The 23513-nt window shown below is 37.5% G+C and overlaps 1 protein-coding gene across 5 annotated transcripts in view; it reads right to left on the minus strand.

Annotated features, from left to right (window-relative positions):
- Positions 1-23103, minus strand: part of LOC114659300 (uncharacterized) — a 244479-nt gene extending 221376 nt beyond the window's left edge. For 3 of the 5 annotated variants that reach the window (XM_028811714.2, XM_051932866.1, XM_051932864.1), the window contains exon 1: positions 22721-23103. The gene's annotated coding sequence lies outside the window, so the exon portion shown is untranslated. Of the gene's footprint in view, positions 1-22716 lie in introns of all 5 variants that reach the window. The other 2 variants (XM_051932867.1, XM_051932865.1) reach the window with 1 other exon arrangement.
- Positions 23104-23513: the final 410 nt, after the last annotated feature.

Genomic DNA, 23513 nt, shown 5'->3' on the forward strand with positions numbered 1-23513 from the left:
GAGAACATATATCTTTAATGCAATTAAAGGTATTGTATAAATCACAATGCCATTTTGATTGACCGTGTCCCAATTGTTGCTTTCCAATCTACAGTATATATCTAGCTTCCATTTTTATTCATATAAAAAGGCACTTAACTTGTGATAAAAATATGCACATTCCCATAGCCCACAACAAAATACATTCCTTAAGACATAAAGAAACTCACCAGGAGTCGAGCAATAAAATATAAACTGCATTGGGAGACTTTATTCTTTTGTTCGCAACCTATGAAAATGCTAAGCAGTAAATGTAAACACCTTTTTTTTTGAATGAATGCTTAAAACAAAAAATTGGAAAACAATTGTACAGTATATTCAAAATAATTTGTGTATATGAATCCTAAAAGACTTAATTGTTGCTGCTTGACATTTGTCACCCTTTTCGTCCTGCCAGCCACTATACTAGGGTTTTATATTCTGGTTCTTCTCTTAACTATCTTCCAGGGTGGGTTCTTCAAACTCCCACCTCCTAAAAATCACTTTCCCTCTTATGTAGAGTATCTGTCTCTCCCTTCCTTCTTCCAGTCACCTCTCCTTACAACTCTAGACTCTGGCAAAGAAGGTAGCCATTAAACTCCATTCCAGGATAACTGCAGACCAAACCTTACACTCATTTACAGAGTAAGGTAAGGCCTTGTGAAGCTTCAATAAAACACATTTAGCATATTCTGTATTGGGCCTTAGTGCCCCTGTACTGCTGAGCACTACTTTACCTTTAAAAGGCCAAGTCTACTTCATTTACATGCACCTTATGATTTGCAACAGCTTCCTACCAATCAGTCATGACATCAGACGCGTTTTTAAATTCCTTAACCTTTTTGGTGACATAAATTACTGTTTCCAAGTAGCTTAAATCTATCCACAATAGTGTGCCTTCTCTGCTAGTATGGAGTGGTGGTTCTTAGAAAGGTGCCTTTTGTAAATGTCCCCTCTCTTACTTTACCTTGCCAACTATATAACTTCTTACACCATATTTCTGAGCTGTGGTGGTTTCTTTTAATGTAGCTTGGCTAACTTGTCATAGTACCTCTATTGGTATGGACTGCTCCATTTAATTTCTGTGAACCTAATAAGAACAATATCTGGTATGATACATATGGAGTAGGTTATTTTCTGTGTGTATCACAGCCACAAATATAATATTCTAGAATAACGCTTTATCCAAGTCAAGATCATGTTGGCCCAGAGACAACACTAGAAACATTGGGTGCAAATTAGGAAAAAGTCCAAAACGGGATTCCTGTCCATTGCTGGATACATTCATGGTGCTACAAAAACCTTTCATGTTTGAAACGCCTGCTATAGTATTCTGGGTAAACCAATCTGTTAGAACAGCTTGTCATGGCTTGTCTGGCAACTTGAAGTTTATTTTGGTATGTCAGAGGGATAGCTCAAAAATAAGTTCAACACTTCTAAACCCATCTTCAATTTCCTTCCACATCACAGGCAAAGACAATTTGTTTTTTTGTATATCTGCTTGACTGACATGAACACATCACAGCATTTCAATACTGAGTGAAGTGGGAGTCATGATTTTCTGACATTTAAAGACAGTGTCATTCATCTGTGACCTCTGTGCGATTCTAAACTCCTGCTACACTCTAAGGACTCTTTCTGATCACCTCGGTCCATATTTCTCATTTCATCTTTGTGCCATTGACAGGGTAAGCTGCTTTATAAAGCATGTATCTGAATGTACATGTACTTTAACATGGCCTTCTCATAACTTCACTGTAATTTAATCCTGATACTCTGTATATCCAATTCATTATAATAACTATTCGTTCAAAATCTGTACTAACCCCTACTCTCTCTTCTGTTTCCTTTTCCGGTGTCCTGTTGGTGGTGGCGTGCGCCACCACCATCTACCCAAAGCACCATGATGTTCCAACAATGATGGATGGATTAAAAGCCAGAAGTCTGTACGACCATCAGCATCAAGTGACTCCGTGAAAAACCCGAACTACCAAGAGGACTATTTCATTTATGTTAGGTAGAATGCCCAAAGGGGACTGGGCGGTCTCGTGGCCTGGAACCCCTACAGATTTTATTTTTTTCTCCAGCCTTCTGGAGTTTTTTTTTGTTTTTTCTGTCCACCCTGGCCATCAGACCTTACTCCTTTCTATGTTAACTAATGTTGTCTTATTTTAATTTCTTATTTTGTCTTTTATTTTTCTTCTCTTCATTATGTAAAGCACTTTGAGCTACTTTTTTTATGAAAATGTGCTATATAAATAAATGTTGTTGTTGTTGGTGAACATCCAATTCGTCACTAAACCAGTTGTCTAGGTTTGACAATAACTTGCAGACAGTTGGAGATTCCATCTCAGTTCTATGGCACAGTCTTGCAAAATGAGTTATCACAAAATTCCAGCATTTCTTGACTTTGATAGGTGATAGTCATTAATAGTTATGCTTACTGTGGCTCTTGATGTGGCAGTCATATCTTATGAGGTGTTTAGATAGATAGATAGATAGATAGATAGATAGATAGATAGATAGATAGATAGATAGATAGATAGATAGATAGATAGATAGATAGATAGATAGATAGATAGATACTTTATTAATATAATCCTTGTCTGGATTGATGTGACATGATACACACTTTCATGTATTATGCATAACTTGGGCTATATGCTTTGCTGTTTACCAAGTGACTAAGTAGACAAGAGCTTACCAAACCAGTTATTGTGACACACTGGGGTGCTGCAAAGCAGTTTGTGAGATGTTTTGAAGTTAATGCCTTAACCTGATTTAAATTTCCAATTTCAATTTAGAAATATAAACCAATAAATCTGCCACAGAGCTGTCAAATTAGCCAAAAATTACCGAGCATATTAAAAATAAGTATGGTATATATTTGAAGTAGCTTAAATATTCAGGATACTACATATACACTGACTTTCCAGGACCTCAATGGAACAGCAACATACATGTTTCATTGTAATTTTTTTAACGTTTTGTCTCTATTTACATCCTCATCCATCAGCTCTGACACCATGTCTTCTTTTGCTAATCAAAACATTCAGAACTGCCATATGGGATGGGCGGAAACTATACTGAGAGTTGCTTCCAGTGTGAAAGGCCAACTCATACAGACTCAGTACCTAGAAAATAGCTATTAAAAACTCCTCAACTCCCAATATCATCAGATTCTCACCATCTACCAATAGTATGACTTGCATATGCATTGAAAACTGCAGAATCATTTTTCAGGGAGAGCTTTCCTGCTGCAACAATAAGCTTCTACTCCCTTCACAATTCCAGTGAAAGAGGAATTAAAATTGTTGCCTCAAAGCATTAAGGTTTTCGGTGTATATCAGATCTGGGGTAAGTATTTCATGTACTTTGTAACGTGCAGTTTCCCCTTCACTTTTCTGAGTTAATTGGGTTTAACAATTACTTCCATCTATCATCCTATTAAGAATGAGTTATCTTTCTTGGCTACTGAACAGCCATAGAGGTAGCTATTTAGGAGTTGAAAATTCAACATTTATGGTTATTTGAAAATTAAATGACAATCACTTTGTCTTAAAAGTTATGTTCATTTACAGTCCTTTGAGAAAGACTATTCTGTCATTATGTTACTAATAAAAAAATAAATCTTCTGTCTTAACTGGGGACTTAAAAGTTTTAAAAGCTACTTGTACAACCTTAAAAGTGCAATGCACTGTCATAGTGGTTATTTTCTTATTGCTAAAGCTACTGGTAGAAGCATTGTGACACAAACAACTATCACTGAGCAGCATAAACTTTTCTTCATGTTCTTGAGTTTTCCTCCCACGTTTCAGAAGATATGCATGCTAGGGCAACTTATGGCTCCAAATTTAACCCCACATGACAGAATGTGCATGTATGGATGAGTGAGCTGGTGGCATCAAGCTAGGCTACAGTGACTGTTAATAAACAGGTGTGAAACATGTTTAGGAAGATAAATGTTTTTAAGGAATCTATTTGACTTTAGGTGCAGTAGAGTTTCTGTGTGATACCTTAACAGATTCCCATTGATGTCATGTTAGAGGTGATGAATGTATGAAAAGGAACAAAGTGACAGCTGTTAAAGTTCCTCGGTTACTTTAATACGGGGTAAAAACATAGTAAAGAAACTTAGCCATTTAGACAACCTTTGCACACTTAATCAGATAAACCAATTCATATTAGTAGCTTTCTTGTTTCGTATTTATAAATGCATCTGCCCATTTTTTTAAATTGCCTACTCAGTACAGGATTGCAGAAACCTAGCACCAAAACATGACAAATCAAATAATGTAATTTTTTTATCTGCTAAGGTGACTAAACTACCGTTAAGCAGCTGACTTGGGGCAAAAAAATTGTGCCTACCACATTGAGGATATGGAATGGGCTTCCATGGAGAGCCGTCACTTAATCCCTTCTCAGCTTTCTTCTTGCATAAAAATGAAAGATGGAGGCTCTTTTGGGATCATGCTCGATTCTGGCACCTCTGCTTCCCATTTTACAAAGAGTCCACTCTAGATTCTGAATAATGCAGACAAGCACAAACCCAGCATCTAAAGCATTCTTGGCTGCTTTATGTGGCAGTGCTTGGCAAATTCAGCAGGATGACAAATAAATGAGAGCTTTGTTTTTGGATTCCATTCAAAAAAATCCTCATCAATTTTAGGGAAGGCCTGGTATTCTTCTGATTCAAAAATCAACAGATTCTATCAGCACTAAAGTGTCAGTAGTATAAAGAAACGAACACACTGCGACTCAAAAATACAAAAGAAAGCCTCAAACAAATTAATCAGCCTCCACACTTTCCGTGCCTACCCTTTACACGTATAAGCATAAAAATAATTTGCAGAATGTGCATTTTTAAATCATCTTATATCCTATGAACATCATCATCATAAATCAGATGTACTTTAGCTGTGGTTCAATCGGATTCCCCAGTTCTCTGTTTGAAGTAAGCAGGTAGGGGCACCAACAGGATAATATGCCTTGTAACTTTCTCTTTGCACATCATCATGGAGGTACAGTGCATCCGGAAAGTATTCACAGCTATCACTTTTTCCACATTTTGTTATGTTACAGCCTTATTCCAAAATGGATTAAATTAATTTATTTCCTCAGAATTCTACACATAACACCCCATAATGACAACATGAAAAATGTTTACTTGAGGTTTTTGCAAATTTATTAAAAATAAAAACCTGAGAAATCACATGTACATAAGTATTCACAGCCTTTGCTCAATACTTTGTCGATGCACCTTTGGCAGCAATTACACTCTCAAGTCTTGTTGAATGTGATGCCACAAGCTTGGCATACCTATCCTTGGCCAGTTTCGCCCATTCCTCTTTGCAGCACCTCTCAAGCTCCATCACGTTGGATGGGAAGCGTCGGTGCACAGCCATTTTAAGATCTCTCCAAAGATGTTCAATCGGATTCAAGTCTGGGCTCTGGCTGGGCCACTCAAGGACATTCACAGAGTTGTCCTGAAGCCACTCCTTTGATATCTTGGGTTGTGTGCTTAGGGTCGTTATCCTGCTGAAAGATGAACCGTCACCCCAGTCTGAGGTCAAGAGCGCTCTGGAGCAGGTTTTCATCCAGGATGTCTCTGTACATTGCTGCAGTTATCTTTCCCTTTATCCTGACTAGTCTCCCAGTCCCTGCCGTTGAAAAACATCCCCACAGCATGATGCTGCCACCACCATGCTTCACTGTAGGGATGGTATTGGCCTGGTGATGAGCGGTGCCTGGTTTCCTCCAAACGTGACACCTGGCATTCACACCAAAGAGTTCAATCTTTGTCTCATCAGACCAGAGAATTTTCTTTCTCATGGTCTGAGAGTCCTTCAGGTGCCTTTTGGCAAACTCCAGACGGTCTGCCATGTGCCTTTTACTAAGGAGTGGCTTCTGTCTGGCCACTCTACCATACAGGCCTGATTGGTGGATTGCTGCAGAGATGGTTGTCCTTCTGGAAGGTTCTCCTTTCTCCACAGAGGACCTCTGGAGCTCTGACAGAGTGACCATCGGGTTCTTGGTCACCTCCCTGAATAAGGCCCTTCTCCCCCGATCGCTCAGTTTAGATGGCTGGCCAGCTCTAGGAAGAGTCCTGGTGGTTTCGAACTTCTTCCACTTTCGGATGATGGAGGCCACTGTGCTCATTGGGACCTTCAAAGCAGCAGAAATTTTTCTGTAACCTTCCCCAGATTTGTACCTCGAGACAATCCTGTCTCGGAGGTCTACAGACAATTCCTTTGACTTCATCATGCTTGGTTTGTGCTCTGACATGAACTGCCAACTGTGGGACCTTATATAGACAGGTGTGTGCCTTTCCAAATCATGTCCAATCAACTGAATTTACCACAGGTGGACTCAAGGAGGATCAGGGGAAACAGGATGCACCTGAGCTCAATTTTGAGCTTCATGGCAAAGGCGGTGAATACTTATGTACATGTGCTTTCTCAATTTTTTTATTTTTCATAAATTTGCAAAAATTTCAAGTAAACTTTTTTCACGTTGTCATTATGGGGTGTTGTGTGTAGAAATCTGAGGAAAAAAATGAATTTAATCCATTTTGGAATAAAGCTGTAACATAACAAAATGTGGAAAAAGTGATGCGCTGTGAATACTTTCTGGATGCACTGTGTGTCAGTTTGGGAATCAGATTTTGACAAATGGTAAAACAACAAAGATTTACTGTTGCTACTTTCACTTGCCATAGTAGGCTTGAGTCAGGAATTGCAGAGGACATGACAGGACCTGCTTCAGCATTGCTTTCACTACAATAATTCAGTTTTTAGCAGCCCCAATAAAGGGGGAAGAGGGTATTTTTTTTTAATTATCAAAATGTCACATCCCTGGCAGGCATAATAATTACCTGTGCCACAGGCTGCACCCCCGCTAGCTATCAACAAGCTCTCTATGCCATCACTTGTGCCATAGGCCGGCCCTGTCTCCTGTACAGTTTGTATATTGGGTGTCTATGTTCTTCCACTTTGACAAACTTATAAGTAAAACAGCTTCAATTAATGGACAGAAGGGAAAACTATATAGTAAAGGCTCAAATTAATGCTAAATATCTGATGGAAGATGAAGTAGCCTAATTGTTTAAATAAAATTCTTTGTTTTAAAACATTCTTGTTGATGATCATGGAGCCAGGAGGGGTGGCATACTGCATGTTAGTATGGTAATACATGTACAGTAAATAAGAATTTTCCGAAAATACTAGTACTGCTACTACTACCTACTACTACTACTGCTATTGCTGCAATATGAAACCAAGCCATGTCCCTGATGTGGACATTGACTTTGGAAAAACCAAACAGAATGGGTCTGTCCTCCACAAACTCAGTACAGAAGTGGGAAAGATTCTCATTGTAAATGTTCTCTTTATCAGCATTTAAATAATGCTTAGAGATACAAATCAAGGTATATATCTGCTTTTAATTCAATATGATTAGCACTAAAAACAAATAAATCCAATGTGATATCCTTTATCTTGGAAGTTCAAATAAAGGTACAAACATCAACAGGGAACTACATAAAACTTTTATGGCTGCCAGCACTTAATTAACACTGTCCTCAGCTATCCACCCATTTTCGAACTGCCGCAGTGTATAAGCCAGAGCCTTCACTGGCTGCACTAAACACAAGGTTAGAATGGAGTACAAATTCAATGCAGGGGATATAAACACATATACAAGTACAGAAAGTCAGTTTAAATTTATGAGTTCACCTAATATGCATATAGATGTTGGAGGAAAATTGGAGTAACAACAACATTTATTTATATAGCGCATTTTCATACAAATGATGTAGCTCAAAGTGCTTTACCAGATAAAAAAAAAAAAGTTTATAAAAAATTAAAAATATAAAAATAAGATTAAGCAATACTATGTAACAAAGAATAAAGTAAGGTCCAATGGCCAGGAGGACGAAAAAAAAAAAAGTCTCCAGAGGGCTGGAGAAAAAAAAATCTACAGGGGTTCTGAGGCCATGAGACCACCCAACCCCCACTGGTCATTCTATCTAACATAAATGATCTAAATCAGTCCTCATGGTTTTCAGGATTCATGTGGAAGAATTAGATGATGATGGTCATGTGGATATCTGGCCTTCAACCCATCAATGTAGGGACTGCATTGACCCCCGCAGAAACCGGTAAAGGAACAGCACAGAAAGTAGGGGTTAGTACGGATTGCGGAGATACTGCATGATAAAAATGATAATGAAATGTATATACAGAATATCAAGGTTACACTAAAATGAAACTATGAGAAAGCCATATTAAAATAATGAGTTGTTAGCCATTTTTTAAAGTGCTCCACCATATTAGCTTAGTGAATTTGTATGGGTAAGCTATTCCAGATTTTAGGTGCATAACAGCAGAAGCCTGCCTCACCACTTATTTTTTAAGTTTAGCTCTTGGACTTATAAGCAGACACTCATTTGAAGATCTAAGGTTACGATTTGGAGTGTAAGGTGAGAGGCATTCCAAAATATAGGGTGGAGCGAAGCAGCAATGTTAAAAACCGTACTTATTCCAAAAAAATGCATCCATCCATTTTAATATCTGTTTATCCAGTTCATGGTTGAGGCACCAGATGCACTGCCAAGCAGCACTCGAGACCAACTTCACACAAGACAACACAAACTGACGAATTATCCTAACACACACTTCTTTGTGATGTTGAAAAGAACCTAAAGTGCTCAGAGAGTAGTTCACACAAGGATATGGGGCAAACTCCAAACAGACAGCTACTGGGGCATCACCAAATACTGTGAAACTTCAGAAAGAAAACAGACAAGCTTCAGTTAATCAGATATAACTCTTTAAACCAACTAAGACAAAAACACATATCAAAGACCACAATAAAACAAAAGTAGTTTTACAAAGTATTATAGCAATTATTTTAAAAAATCACTATTGTATCCCTTACCAGATCTGTTCAGTCCAATTTTAGCTAAAGCCTAACCTGCTAATAATTAACATGTGACAAATCTGGGGCTAAGACGCCACATTAGTCTATCACAAGCATTTAATTAATCAAAATATGCAATGATTTTATAATGCAGAAGAAGCTATATTGTTTAGAATTCTCTTAAAATGATTTCTCCATAACCTGCGATGCTCAGTTTTCAATGGAATGTTACTATTGCCTACAAAATGTCTCTACCCTTTACCTTTTAGATATGTTAGTCTATTGCACTGCTTGAGTCATTCTGAATCATATAATTTCTTACTTTTTTAATAAAGTACTTTAAGTTACTACTCACTATAAAAAAGTTGTTTTGGAAAATAAAAAAAGTCCTTAAAATGAATGAACATCTTGTCTCTGGACTTGAGTTCTGTGCCTCCTGATAGGTATGACTAGTAAAATACAGGAAAAGAAAATTTTTAAAATGGTATGGTACCAGCATTTTGTGATTTTAGGTACCGGGAGTAAACACCAGGTTTCCTCTCAATCCCCTTCCACACCATATCCCCCATCCTCAACACTCACTAGTGAAAAGGTGGTAAAACATCCATTTTATAGTCTTCGCAAAAATAAGCTTTGACACAATTCAAACACCACAGGAGACAATTTCTTAGGTGATATGAACTTCATTGGTGTCTCCCAAATACCTCTCCTTATTGGTTTGAAGCAACTGGGACTTCACGGCTACCAAGAAGTAAACAGTGCACAGTGTGGTGCAGTGGGATAAGACGGAAGGCTTTGAAGTTATCGTCTATATGCTTCAGAACCATTTTAGTACCAGTCAGTAGCGTAGCGTGGGTGTCAGCTGCCCGGGGCGGAGGAAAATTCCGCCGCCCCCTTATTTAGGTATGGTTCAAATTTTTACAAGATATTATTATTATTTATTGTGAAATTTTGCCGCCCCCTAAAAGTGCCGCCCGGGGCGGGCCGCCCCTGCCGCCCCCACTACGCTACGCCACTGGTAACAGTACTGAAGGCTGAAAGCTGGTATAGATATCACAGTCAAAATTTTAGTACCGATCCAATACTATTTCCTAATTACCATTAGTCTTTGTCTTGTCATTTGCCCTTTTCAGTATGATACCTACTAAAATGACTGGGCTACCTTTTCAGTTTCAGTATTAAGAGTTGTTTTTTAAATTGCCCTTCCTTAAAATCCCTGTCATGACTTTGACAGGTGAGGATAGAAAGAGATCTTAAAAGCTGTCTTTTTTTAATATAATAATTTATATACATTTGATTACAAATTTGCTCAGAGATCTTACATTAATGGTTACAAAGTGAAATGACAGCTCTTCAAGAACTCATTTTCCTGCAGCAGGTTCAGCAATCACTCTTTCTGCCAAAAGCAAAACATGTTCTTTGCTGTATTAATATTTTTTACATTTTAAAAACCACAAAGACACTACAGTAACTGCCATTAAAAATTGAAAACAACTGGGAACCCGGTGACTGAACAGAGCATCTTATTCAGTGGACAGCACAAGTTAATTGGTGAGAAGATATCTTTACAGGCTGTGTGAATTAAGTGTGATTTTTTTCCCCTTATATTCTTTGTTCTTTCCACAGACATATTCCATAATCCTACTGAGTACTGTCTAGGCAAAACGGACAAAACCTCCTGGCAAAAACACTAAGCTGAACATGCCCGTTTTGATTGAAACAATTAAAGCGACAGAATTTCTGTATAGAACACAACATAAGCATTAAGTCATGCAGTGCTAGGATGCCTCAAAAATAACTGTTCACTTTTCTTATTTCTTACTTATACTAATGTATTTATAAAATGTTTATGCTTTACATTTTAAATACCCTGTGCTTTGTCCAGTGCAGGGCTGTAGGGAGATGGGGTTTATTTATACTTTACACAAAAAATATTCAGCACCCTTAGAGTTATGTAAATATTTAAATTTACAATCAAGGTGGAATAATTTGCAGTAAATCAGTACCACTTTTAAAATATTATCAAGTACATATCTATAGACAGTTCTCAATGTTACCATTCTTTTGTCAATTGTACAACTTTTCTCTTTCAATCAGCAAAACCTACATAGTTGTACAAAGGTGACACGAAAAGGAGCTTTAGAATTTGCAACATTCAAACCAGTGATAATGCAATATTGGAGGTTCCTTTTTAACTGAACTTTCAGTGCTGTATTGGGATTAAATCTTTTAAAAACCAATAAAAACCTGTAGGTTACAGTAAACACAAAAAAGTGAAAAAAATCAAGCAGAATTTCAAAGCTGAAGAGACTTAGATAACTAGAAGGTGATGCCACGCATGGTGTCTTATTAGCACTTTAATGTTTTTCTTGTTTTCTCTTTTCTTCTATCAGCTGTCCTAGATAAATAGATACCGTCCTTTTGAGCTAGAACTTTAAAGCCGACAATTAATTTCTGCCTTTGTTTGGTCATTAAAACTGTGATTTTTCCGCATACACTGCACGATCAGTGGGGCTATCTAGGCAGCCCTAACCACCCAGAATACCATAAGTTTAACATAAACACACCCTTATTAAAAATAGCTACTTTGGGGAACAAAAGAGCAATGAAACAGTTTGAAAACAACTAACCTACAGCCTTCTTTTGGCCAGTTTTATTTACTGCCGTGCACCTGTCTTACCAACATCTCTATCTCATACCTTGACCACATTTTCTCCATCAGCCAAGTGTGAGAACAGTGTACAAACTCTCTATACTCCAATGACCTATGTTAGATGCTTTCAAAACCTCTTCTTGAGTCATTTTATGTTAAAACTCTAGAATCACCTCTGGTGTTGGGGTTTGGCTTCTATTTACCCCAGAGATACCAGAATAAAATTCCCTTTAATAGTGGCCTTTGTACTACATGTCAGTGATGTTATGCAAGACGTCCAATCAAATGTATCTTTCTCAACATGGCCATTTTAAAAGTACCACGCATTTTTTATTATTAAAACATCCTTACACTATGGTTAAAATAAGGGTTGTGGGAAGGTTACCCGACTTATAAATAATGGTGACTATTGAGTGGACATGTCTTTAAATGGCTGTGTTGTGTAGTACAATTGTCTCTGTGTAAATCATGTGACATAATAATGCAATCAAATTGGATGTTCAGCAGAGCTCCTGAATTGAAGAGCTCCTAAATTGTGAAGCTTGCAGGTTGGCAGCAATGCCCTTCTCTCCAGGCTACGTTTTCTTCTCTCTCTTTCTCTCTTGCTAAAAACTGCCTGCATGACTTTACCTCTTGCTACATTAGGGGTATCCTTGTCCCTGTAGTCTATGGCTATCTAACTTGCTTTATACAGTTTTCTCCAGGTTTCCACATTCAGTTTTAACAAATTAAAATAAAGCACACATTGCTTCATCAAATACAACTTCAGCAAAAGTTCATATCAAACAAAGAGCACAAATCTAACGTAAAAACAATAACCAGAAAAGGACACCCTAACTGTAAGGAGAGGCTAGTATTTAAGGTAATGGAAATAAATCATTCAAAGTTGTCTAAGCTGTGCCACTCCAATATTTTACAGTGTCCGTACCTAGTACAGTTGAGAAGCGGGAATTATGTGTTAATTTGCTCAGTTTCCGGACACTAACAAACAATACATGCATCAGATGTACTAACAAACAATACATGCATCAGATGTACTAAGCTTGGATTTTTCAGTACTGCACCTGTGACCATCCACTCTCAGTATTTTGATTGTCCTCCTTTTCTGTTGTCACAGCCTTTTTTTTAACAGTTTTTTTTACACTGTATCACTGATATAGTGGTTAGTGATGCTGATTTTCCAATAAGGCATTCTGGACTTAAATGTTATACCTAGTCACGGTCTGTCTGGAGTTTACAAGTTCTCCCAGTATCTATATTATTTATTCTAGCTTCTCCAGTCCTCCGGCCACATCACTAGGATGAGGTGATCCTAAATTGTCTCTGTGCGTGTGTGGAACCTGCTTAGGTCTAGGGCCCTCTCTGTTGTGCGCTCCTGTCTTGCATATACTGTAAAGCTGCCATTATAAGCTCTAGCCTCTAATGACCCTAAATGGGATTAAGTAGAACAAAAATAACAAAAAAGCTTATTTACAATATTACTAAACAATTAACAGAAAGCCTGTTTATTTTAAATACTTTTATCAAAAATCTTTTTTTTTGTATATCATTCAGCATATCAGGATTTTTTCAAGGTCTAAAAATCAAAAAAGGGCTGTGCTATAAGCGTACTGTTTTTACTATTAATGACCACAGTGAAAAACCTGAGCTTATAACTAGAAAAAAGCCAGCAACAAAGAAATTAATTTAAAGGTGTTTCTCAGGAATATGTGTCAGTAAACAAGCCAAAGTCAAAACCAACATAAACACAACAATCCTATCATCAAACTCAAAATGTAAATCATAAAAATTAATAATAATTCAAAGGTTAGTTCCTAGTTCATCGAGTCCTTCACCAAATAACCAAAAGTGCATGACAGATCCATTGATTCTTTTAGTTTTAATCCAAAGCTTGGACGGTAGGGAGTGGGTGACACAATACAGTACAGTCTCGCTTATCCAACATTCTGTATTATCCGATCTCCCACCGCAAAAAAAAAAAACAAAACAAAAAAAACACACATCAATCAGCAACAAGAACTGCAAGTTGCGAGCGTGAGCGTAGTCTATTTTTTGTTGCTAAGTTCATTTTTTCAGTTAAATTTTTCTGTTGTTTTGTTGTAAAACATGATTACAGTGGATTATGTGGCTGGCCCTCTCTGTCGTGCATGTCTCTCACGTGTGTGTGTGCGTCTCTCTCGTGTATGCGCGCGTGTGTGTGTGTCTCTCTCGTGTGTGCACGCGCATGTGTGTGTGCGCGCGCGTGTATGTGCATGCGCGTCTCTCTCGTGCGTGCGCGCGCGCGCGCGTGTGTGTGCGTGTCTCTCTGTAATTTTTGAACATTACAGCAGACAGTGGTCGTTGACGTTCAAAGCAGGAGGTGCCTGTATGCAAACATTTACTGCCAGTACGCACCTTTGACAGCAAAAGGTGGAAACTGTCAATATTGCAGTGTATAGCGGAACACTTCAAACTCTACTGTACACCTAGCATTTTTCTAAAAATCAAGCCTAAATACAACATTTTAGCAAATTCAATTCAAGAGTGACGGTCTAAGAAAAACAGCAAAAATCTCATAAAATAAAAATAAAGCAACAAACCAACACGCAGAAACATATTTAAATTCAGGAAATTAAGGTTCTGTATCAACAACAAATTGAAGTAATTCAAATCATGTTGATATGCATTGAACAATGTATTAAGTACATTTATACTCTTCATCTTGTAATCCGGAGATCTTAAATGTAACGATAATAAAAATTCCGTTTGAAAAACTGCCCAATGCCAAACTCTCTTACAACTTTGTTATTCACTTTTTTAATAATTACCCTGTTCTAAAAATCATAAGCACCGCTGGTCTCTCAATATAAAAGTAACAGCCAGGCAGCCATGTCCATAACAATTAAAGCACAAGCGTCTTTCCAGTTTTTAAAGAATGTTTCCATCAGGTTTAACTAGCTATGTGACAGCTCTTCAGAATGCCTTATCTTGTTTAATGTTGTTATGGTAACCATAGACAAGAATCTCAGGCAAATAAATCCACTCTGTTCCAAATACAAGTTTGCAAGATCAAAAAAATAACACATACATTAGGAAAAAATATGTACTAATTTCTTTTTTAAAAACTTAAGACTATAAGCCAAGTAAAACCGAGACCAGGAAAACCTGTAGAAGAAGTAATTGTGCTTCCATAAGTGTAAACATCACCCCCTTTGCTTTGATAAAGTAATCCCAGGGTTTAAAACTACTGAACAAGTGATTTAGTTAGCTGAATGGCCTCTGCCTGCAACAAATGTATTAACAGTCCACTAACAGTGGTCTGTGTACCTGTCTTATTGTGATTTCACAGTGGGTTGGAAGATTTAAAAAAAAAAAAAAAATTGCCTTTACTACATTGTAGAAAATGAATGGTCAACAGAAGGGATGAGAAACAATTCAAACAGAATTAAATGTCATAATGAGAAATAAAGAACTTTAATGCATTTTATTCACTATTCATCCCTCCCCATCCTGTAAGACTATCTGTCCCAACAGAAAAAAAAATGAAAATAATTGAGAAATCACAAAGAAATTACAGAGCCCCCATGACCCTGTGTTTGTATATAGCAGGTTGGAAAATGACTGACTGACTGACTGAATTACAGAGCTCAGTGAATACAAGATATGAAAGAACTTAAAAGTTCAACATCATTTTGGTCATTACAAAATACCACCTGTTCAATATACCAATAAAAATGCAAAATAAAAAATATTTATGGAATGATACTTCTATATGGTAATAAAGAGTTGTTGCCAGATTCGATAAAATAGAACCTTTCTGGTGAAAACATTCACTGCATCCTGTTTTGTGAACTCTGTTCAATATAGTACACTTCCCAACATCAAACCAAAACTGCTGAACATATTCATAAATAAACCATAATTCAAACAGAACACAATGCATTCAGCAAACATAAGGCAGTACAGTGGCACAGTGGTAGCTCTGCTGCCTTGTGGCAAGGAGACCAGGGTTCTTGTCCCAGAGTCTCAGAGGTCCCAGAGTTTTCATGTTCTCCCCATGTCTATGTGGGTTTCCTCCTAGTGCTCCAGTTCCCTCCAGCTGTCCAAAGACATGCAGGTTATGTGGATTGGCAATACTAAATTGGACATTGTGTATGACTTGGGTGTGTATGTGTGTGTTTGCCCTGCGATGGACTGGAGCCCTGTCCAGGGTTTGTTCCTGCAACTCATCCTATCATAGCTGGGATTGGCTCCAGCATCCCCAGCAACCCTGTTCAGGACTAAGTTGGTTAACAAATGACTGACATTCAGCAAAAATATAAAACATCAAACAAACACACAAAATATAAATGCTTATTTTAAGTGTTTTTAAAGAACATAATATTAAACATATTGAAATGTATGCACATACGAAGATAATAGCCTTCTGCACTAATCGGATAAACATGTCTAAGAAATCTTCGTGTTAGACTGGTTGTCTGGGGGCTGGTACGAAATGACGATCACTTGTCTTTGTATTAAATGTGTTTTATTTGTATGTGTCAACAAATCAAATTCCATATAACTGTCGATGCTGTGGTAATAAAGTATAAAATGATAAAGATACAAATTTCATTAAGACAATGTCATAAAGCATAGCAGCACAGGACTGGCTTATTTTTAAAACTGACTATTAAAGATTCAAATAATCAGTGTATTTGTGGTTAAAGAGGTTGCTTTGGGGTTGTTGGGGAATATTTATTACTGATGCTCTTATGCTGCATACTTCTTACGGAAGTTTTATTTTTTATGAGTTTCAACAAATCAAATTCCATGCAGCTGTTGTTGCTATGGCAATCAAGTATTGAGTATCTAAACTTGTAACAAGCATTCATCTCTCCATACAAAATTGAAGGCTATAACAACACAGGACTGGTTGAAAGAATAAAGTTAATACCATTAAGTGGCCCAATCAACAATCTTACGTTAATCTGAAAAATACTTCTGCCTCCAGTGACACATAACATAGCCACAGCATATCTGTCCATAAGAAAAAGTGAATTGTAAAAACACCCTGGCAGTGATTATTCAGTAATATTTACAGCTGTTAAAGTATTTGACTAATAAGGATTGTCTATGTCTGTCATTAACATATTTAAGTTTAAGAATATCGTTTGCATCTTTAATCACATTTATTTATTTATTTATTTATTTTACCAATAATGGTGTTCAGTTTGACCATGGACATTTTCAGTAAATATTTTACTTTAAACATTGCCCACAATAATTTATAAATTTTAAATGAAGTAAAATAACATTTTTTTTTGTACAAGGCTCTAAATTGGCCTGTTTCAACTAATCGGGGGTGAGTAGCAGCTTGTCCAGGGTTGGCTCGGCCACTTCCAGAGCTGCAGGGTTAGGCACCAGCTCCTTATATCCCTGAACTAAACATCAGAACAGGTTTGACGAGGTCAGGTAATTTAGCCTAAAAAGCTTCCCAGTCACCTGATTTCTCGAAAATCACCTGATTTCTCGAAAATAACATAGAGTGAAGTTTCAAGTGTCTCTAAAGTATGGCGCTCAGGAGCAACTAGGCGACAGACAACTCGGCGACATCCTTTACCATTTAGGTAATTGTTAGGTTCAAAGAGATTTGAAAAATCCACAGAATCACCTGCTTTATGAGACTCCCAATACGTTGAGAGTAAAGATATTCCTTAAGCCATACTCGCAGGTCACCTTTTGTATTCTAAATAATGTTATCATACGATTTCAATCAATACAATTTATATAAAGGATTAGCAATTTTGGTTGCTGAAGATAATGTAAGATAGAGTTCATTCATCAAATATATACATTTATTTTCAACATTTTAAATCACGTTGTCATTTAAATATAATTTAAAAATCTCTTTGAAGCTAACTATTACCTAACTGGTAAAGGATGTCGCGGAGTTGTATTTCGCCAAGTTGTTTCTTCGCCGAATTGTGTTTTCGCCGGGTTGTCTTTCGCCCAGTTGCCACCGAACCAAAGTATGGTTCTCTTCCACACTCATATTGGTAAATTATAGCTAGACAGCTGCAAAATCGAAAGGATTAATGGATGGAACTTTCCTGCTTGACATACGTATGAAAAGGAGAGGAACACTTACAGTACTTGAAGACTGGTACCCTTTTGAGGCAACAGTGGTACTCATATTTTCTCTTCATACAGTTTCAAATAAATGGTAAGAATCTAAATAGCAGGTTCTAAAATATTACTTCCCATTCTTGTAAAATAATTTAACAAGACAGCAACACTGTGCATTAACTTCTGCAGTTCTTGTGCTTGTTGTCGGTGTCTTAATAAACCCATGCCAACAAGGCAGCAAGTCCGCTACATGTGTGCTCCAGTGGACTATGTTCACATCCTAGCCTAACCTCTGCCTTCGCATGTACTCCCCATGCTTGTTCCTTTGGGTACTCTCACAATCCAAATCGACTGATACCCCATTAAGATTAATCTCCTTATCCCGATCCAGACCTAATGTTCTAGCCCTTCACCACCCTGAAATGGTTTAGACAGCTCCAGAAATATGAATGCACAAATGGATATCTATATATAAAATTATGCAGGAAAACATGCATAGGCATTTACAGAATCAAAGGCTGAATTTACAAAACAAGATATATTATATATATTTATATATAATATATTTAACAGAATAAATAATGAGGTCACCTAATGAAACTGACACATCATGGCAAATGTTTTGTCCATCGGATTGAAGCACACTAACGGGAGATGTTTAAAGAAGTTAGTATACATTATCGGACTTGGCTTGTCAAATTAATTGGTCAGACCTTAAAAATATCTGCCTATTAAAGACTGAAAAATGTGAAGAAATTACTGCCTCTTATGCGTTGCCCTTAACCATTTCTGATGAAAGCTGACAGAATTGAGGAAAATAAATAAATAAATTGGCATGAAAAGGCTAAGCTCTCTGAATAAAACGTTTAACACAATCTTCAAATCCCATTATCAAATATCAATGTGAAATTTTTTAATTAAATTTTTATAACTTGGGAAGATCCAAAAACAACCTTTTGGAAACTGCTCGAAAAGCAAAACTAATAAATAATTGAAGCAAAATAGCCCCAAGAGCCTGCTTCACTAATAGACAGAAAATCAAACAAACAGACGTTGTCTAGACACAGACTTCATTAAATCCACTATTCCTAATATAAAAAAAAATAAGACGACTATTGCTATAACTTGTATAAATTTAGAGCTGCATATCTTCAAACAACTAATGGGAAGGAAACCATGGGCTGGATGTGGTTCTTCGGTGACAAATAAATAGAAAAGCTGCTTTGCACCATGGCACTTTAAAATTAAACAATTTCTTTACTGACATTTTAAACAAAGGTTACACTAACTCTTAAGCAATATGCTCCATTTCCAACAGTACTGAGAGTAAGCTTAGTAATTTTTACACAGGATACCCCCAAGCCTTAATGAGGCTTTGGTCTTTTTATTTGATTCAATATTTTTACAGCTCTCCCAGAATGCTTTGCAATTGTGAGGTTCATCGGTCATAATATTTTGGCAGATCCCCCAGAATGCTGTGTCACTGACAGAGGGTCAATATTTTCTAAAACACATGACAATAACAGATTCCAGACGAATATATTTCACGCTGACCTTCACTCCAATACTGGAGGTCTCCAGTGTCCACCTGGACAAACCCTCATTACTCATTCAGCCATCATTTTCAGTCGATTAAAAGGTTTTAGCATGGTTAACTGTAATCCTTTCTTTAATGCTAAAGAAACACATTGGCTAGGTCGCTATACATATTATTTGATGTAGCAGCTAGCTAAGTTTAATAATGTTAGCATGATCAATTCTTAAATGTTTCCTTAAATAAAAATGACACCAGTTTACTTAATTCCCACCACCCCCACATTCTCATGCAATAATCTGAAATCCTCCAGCCTAGCATATTACGATAACACTGCCGTGATAATGAAATTAAGGCGCACCACAAGCCTATCTCCATAGATACGCCTTAATTTACAGCAAATGTCTTTAAGATCACAAGCAATAAATGACAACAACACTGCAATCCGCATTACAGGTAAAAATACACCAAAGTGTATTAGAGGTTAACCTGACACCTGGCCGTTCTAACTAAACTCTGGGGGATGCAGGAGAGGCTACACTTTATAAAAAAAAATCAGGCTTGCTTTGTGCCTTTAGGCATTTTGTCTTATCCGTGATAACACTTCAAGGCTAATCAAAATACTTGGACTTCTTTATAATCACCAAATATTTACCTGTCTTCAAGTCTTTTAAATTATTTGGTGCTTCCCTCTTCTGCCTAATAGCTGAACTTCTTGCTTAAAGTGCTGAATTTGATACTTCTTATATTAAAAAATAAAAATTCAGTACTAAAGTAAGGAGACTGAAGTGAATGCACAACCTCCTAATAATGGGGTTAAAGCTTACAGCACTGCCAAACCTTGCCTTAATTAACAAAGACAGGTCCGCCAACCTAACTCCATCCACATTTTTTTTTAATTTGAATCGGCCATATTTATATCTAAGCAGATCAAAAGTAGCTTGTTATTATTGATAACAAGTAAGGTTGGACTGCATTATAAAAAAAATCTAATTATCTTGAATAATCATCTTAACTACTGCCAGAGGTCTTCCATCCAAAGAAGAACATTTTGGTTTTTTTTTTTTTACAAGAAGCAAAACACAGCAACATTTTGTGGCACATTCATTAAAAAAAAATGTGCCGCCCTCCCCGCTTCGGTGACCATGAGCATGGGATGGGTAATGATTTTAAATTACATTACATCTGTGGGGTCTTCACACAATGTAAAAGGGTAAACAGCCTCTTGGGAATATCTGTAATCTTTCTTCTAGTTTGAATCACACGGAATCATCCTCATGTGGCATGTTTTACTTGTAACAAGTACATTTCAGGAATATATTCATACTTGGCCACCATGTGATGAAGAAGCCATTTTTGCACAGCACAACCAACATGACAGCACCTTCAAAATACCACATACAGCCGGGAAATGACACAGACAGATAGACAGACAGCACTAGAGAGAGACAGAAATCCTCCTTGACAGTATCCACTTATTCAGATTTTAGAAAAGTGCAGATCAATACTTTTAGTCCACCCATTTACTGACACCAATTAATTTAATTAATTTTGGTGGAGGCTGACGTCTACCCTGGCAGCATCAGGTGCCTGTCCTTGCTAGGGCACCATTTCATCACCAGGCCACAACACTCACAATATGCCAATTCAGAATCCTCTGTGACCCTAAACTACATACCTTTGAAACGTCAAAGGAAATACATACAATACCTCCAGTGACCCTAAAATGAATTAGGAAATCCTTAGCTCCAAGTGAAATGCTCACAAGAAGCATGTCTATACTTCACATTGATACCGACACACCACACTGATGGTGCACACTGTGGAACTTTAAAATGAAATCACTTCCTTACTTACTAAGGGTACATCACCTTTTAAGCAATGTCACCATTTCCAAAGGCATTGAGAGAAGGATTAACAATTTTTACACATAACACCACCAAATCCTAATGAAGCTTTGGTCTCCGCCTTGACACTGACCAGGTGTAAAGAAGTAGAAAGAGCCACTACGCCGCCCTCAAATCAATACCAACGTATAAAGTAAAAATACAAATAAAACAGAACAATGCAATTCTTGGTTAGCCTGTTCATTTTGAGCAATGCTTTTATTTCCTTTGCAAAGTGTGAAAATAAAAAGCCTACCCTTTTATATAACTGACAAAGCATGCATCAATTGAATGTGTATTTTGGTGAAAAAAGATTTTCATTCTTATGTTACAACAAATAATGCTTCCAAATTTGCCCCAATTTAAACATACTCAGCATTCCAAATTTAAAATGTTTCTTAAAAGTTGCACATGTATCATTTCAAATACATAAGACTCCTGAAGGCCACTGTGAAATGGCATGGTACTTTACTAAACGGAATGGCATCTTTCTTCCAAGTAATCGACTTAGTCTAGCACAAGGACACGTCCCCTCCTCATAAGAGATCCGTTCATTTATGTGTAAAGGGATTTTCTTCATAAGGAATCAGTGTGGCTGAATGCAGCGTTCCTTTTCATGTGGCTCACAAACCTCTCGTTGAATTCCCTTGGATGGTACTTATAGTGTAGTGCTTTTTATGCATCTCTTCAGATGCGACATGATGCTTATTAAATATTAGCAAATTCAGACTCCTGGGTTGTCTTCTTGGAATCATCAAAGACCAACAAAGATCTTATTCAAGATCAAAGTGAAAGCGGGACCTTGAGTGAAGGGGGGAAAATCTATAATTAAATATCTTCATAGCTTGATGACAAATGTATGTAGTTTGGTTATTAACAGAACCGCTGTCAGCTTCCAAAAAACATCTATGTTAAACATCATTTAAGAGCAGTGAAGGCAACAAAATCCAAAATGTAATTTTATTTTACTTCTGTATATTTCGAAGAACACGCGCAATTCTTAAATATACCTAACATACATAGACACGCTTCCAATATCATACTTTAATGTACATATACATTACAGTATGTTGAAAACCCAAACACACAGTGAGTATTAATCATCTACGGTCAAAGTGGGCAAATGTTAGACACAAGGCTCATTTGTGGTCCTCTCCTTCTACAGACACATCGCGCTCACTCGGGGACCACTAAGTGGTCGTTCCTGGAGAGTTTGATGCCATTTAACTGACAGTCAGCGCCGTGTGGAGTGCTCCACGGCTCTACTTTTAAATCATACTAATTACAGCACACAAGTCCTGAAGGAAATCCTAGCAAGGGCGGAAGAGCACCGGCGGAGAGCGATTATCATTCAAGTGAAGCATACACGAGACCTTATCAGCTGGAGCTCATCGATTTCACACGAACAGGTATGCAAAAGAGAAAACACCGCGGAGTTCACCAAGGCTTTTGCACAAAACTTCTTTTCACGTGAATGCGTTTGGTACAAAGGAGTTGCAATTAAGCACATTGAAAAAGTTTTTGTTTCAATTCGAATCACAGAAATAAAAAAATGGTCTATCGGGCATTCACCCGGAGCCAGCACCACCCCCTCTCAACCTCCGCGTGCATGTACGTACTCACTTAGAATGGCAAAGATTTCCAAAGTGCTACGCCAAGCATCCTTTTTCTCTGCCTCTTCTCCTTTCTTTCCTTTCGGCTTTTTATCGTTCACGTTCAATTCCTTCTGTAGCCGCGCCACTCCGCTATTGCACAGGTCTGCATGTCGGGAGTTCGCAACCTTTCATTTCTCCGAAGCGCAATGTGCAGGGAGCTCGCGCCTCTCAGATTCTTTCTTTTTTTCCCTCTCGAAGTCTATGGCTTCTGCTTTTCAATATGCAACACGCTTCAGTAGTTAATCTGTTTTGCTCTATGCCTGCTGAAAAACCGTGAGTCCTGCTTCTTGCCCCATCTGTGTTCCGTTGTTCAGAAGCTCCGATAGATAGCATTACCATGTGATGGATGGGGAGTCTTTATTTCACATGAGCGCCGCCTGCTGGTTTTGCGTACGATTGCAGCCGATGTTGCCTGCTTTTTAACACAGGGGTCGGGACTCGTGGGCTCGGAAAACACCCTAAAGTCTACACTCAGTTTCCTACACAGAATGGAAATCTCCTTGTATTTCTATAAATAAGAGTTTACATATACTTTGTGCAGTTTAAAATTTAACGTCCAATGTCTAGTGTGCAACAGTGTCTAAAGAGTTTGAAATGTTAAGCACTTGACGGCCTGTCGCTTTATTCCTTACCACTTGATTCAGCATATGATCCTGGAAATATCACTAAACCTATCGCAGGGAATCCAATGATCTTAAGATTAATAAATCGCTTTGGGGAAAAGGACCATCTAAACAAATACGCAATATGATAATTACAAT

Source organism: Erpetoichthys calabaricus, chromosome 10, assembly GCF_900747795.2.
Source record: "Erpetoichthys calabaricus chromosome 10, fErpCal1.3, whole genome shotgun sequence".
Taxonomy (NCBI): Eukaryota; Metazoa; Chordata; class Cladistia; order Polypteriformes; family Polypteridae; genus Erpetoichthys; species Erpetoichthys calabaricus.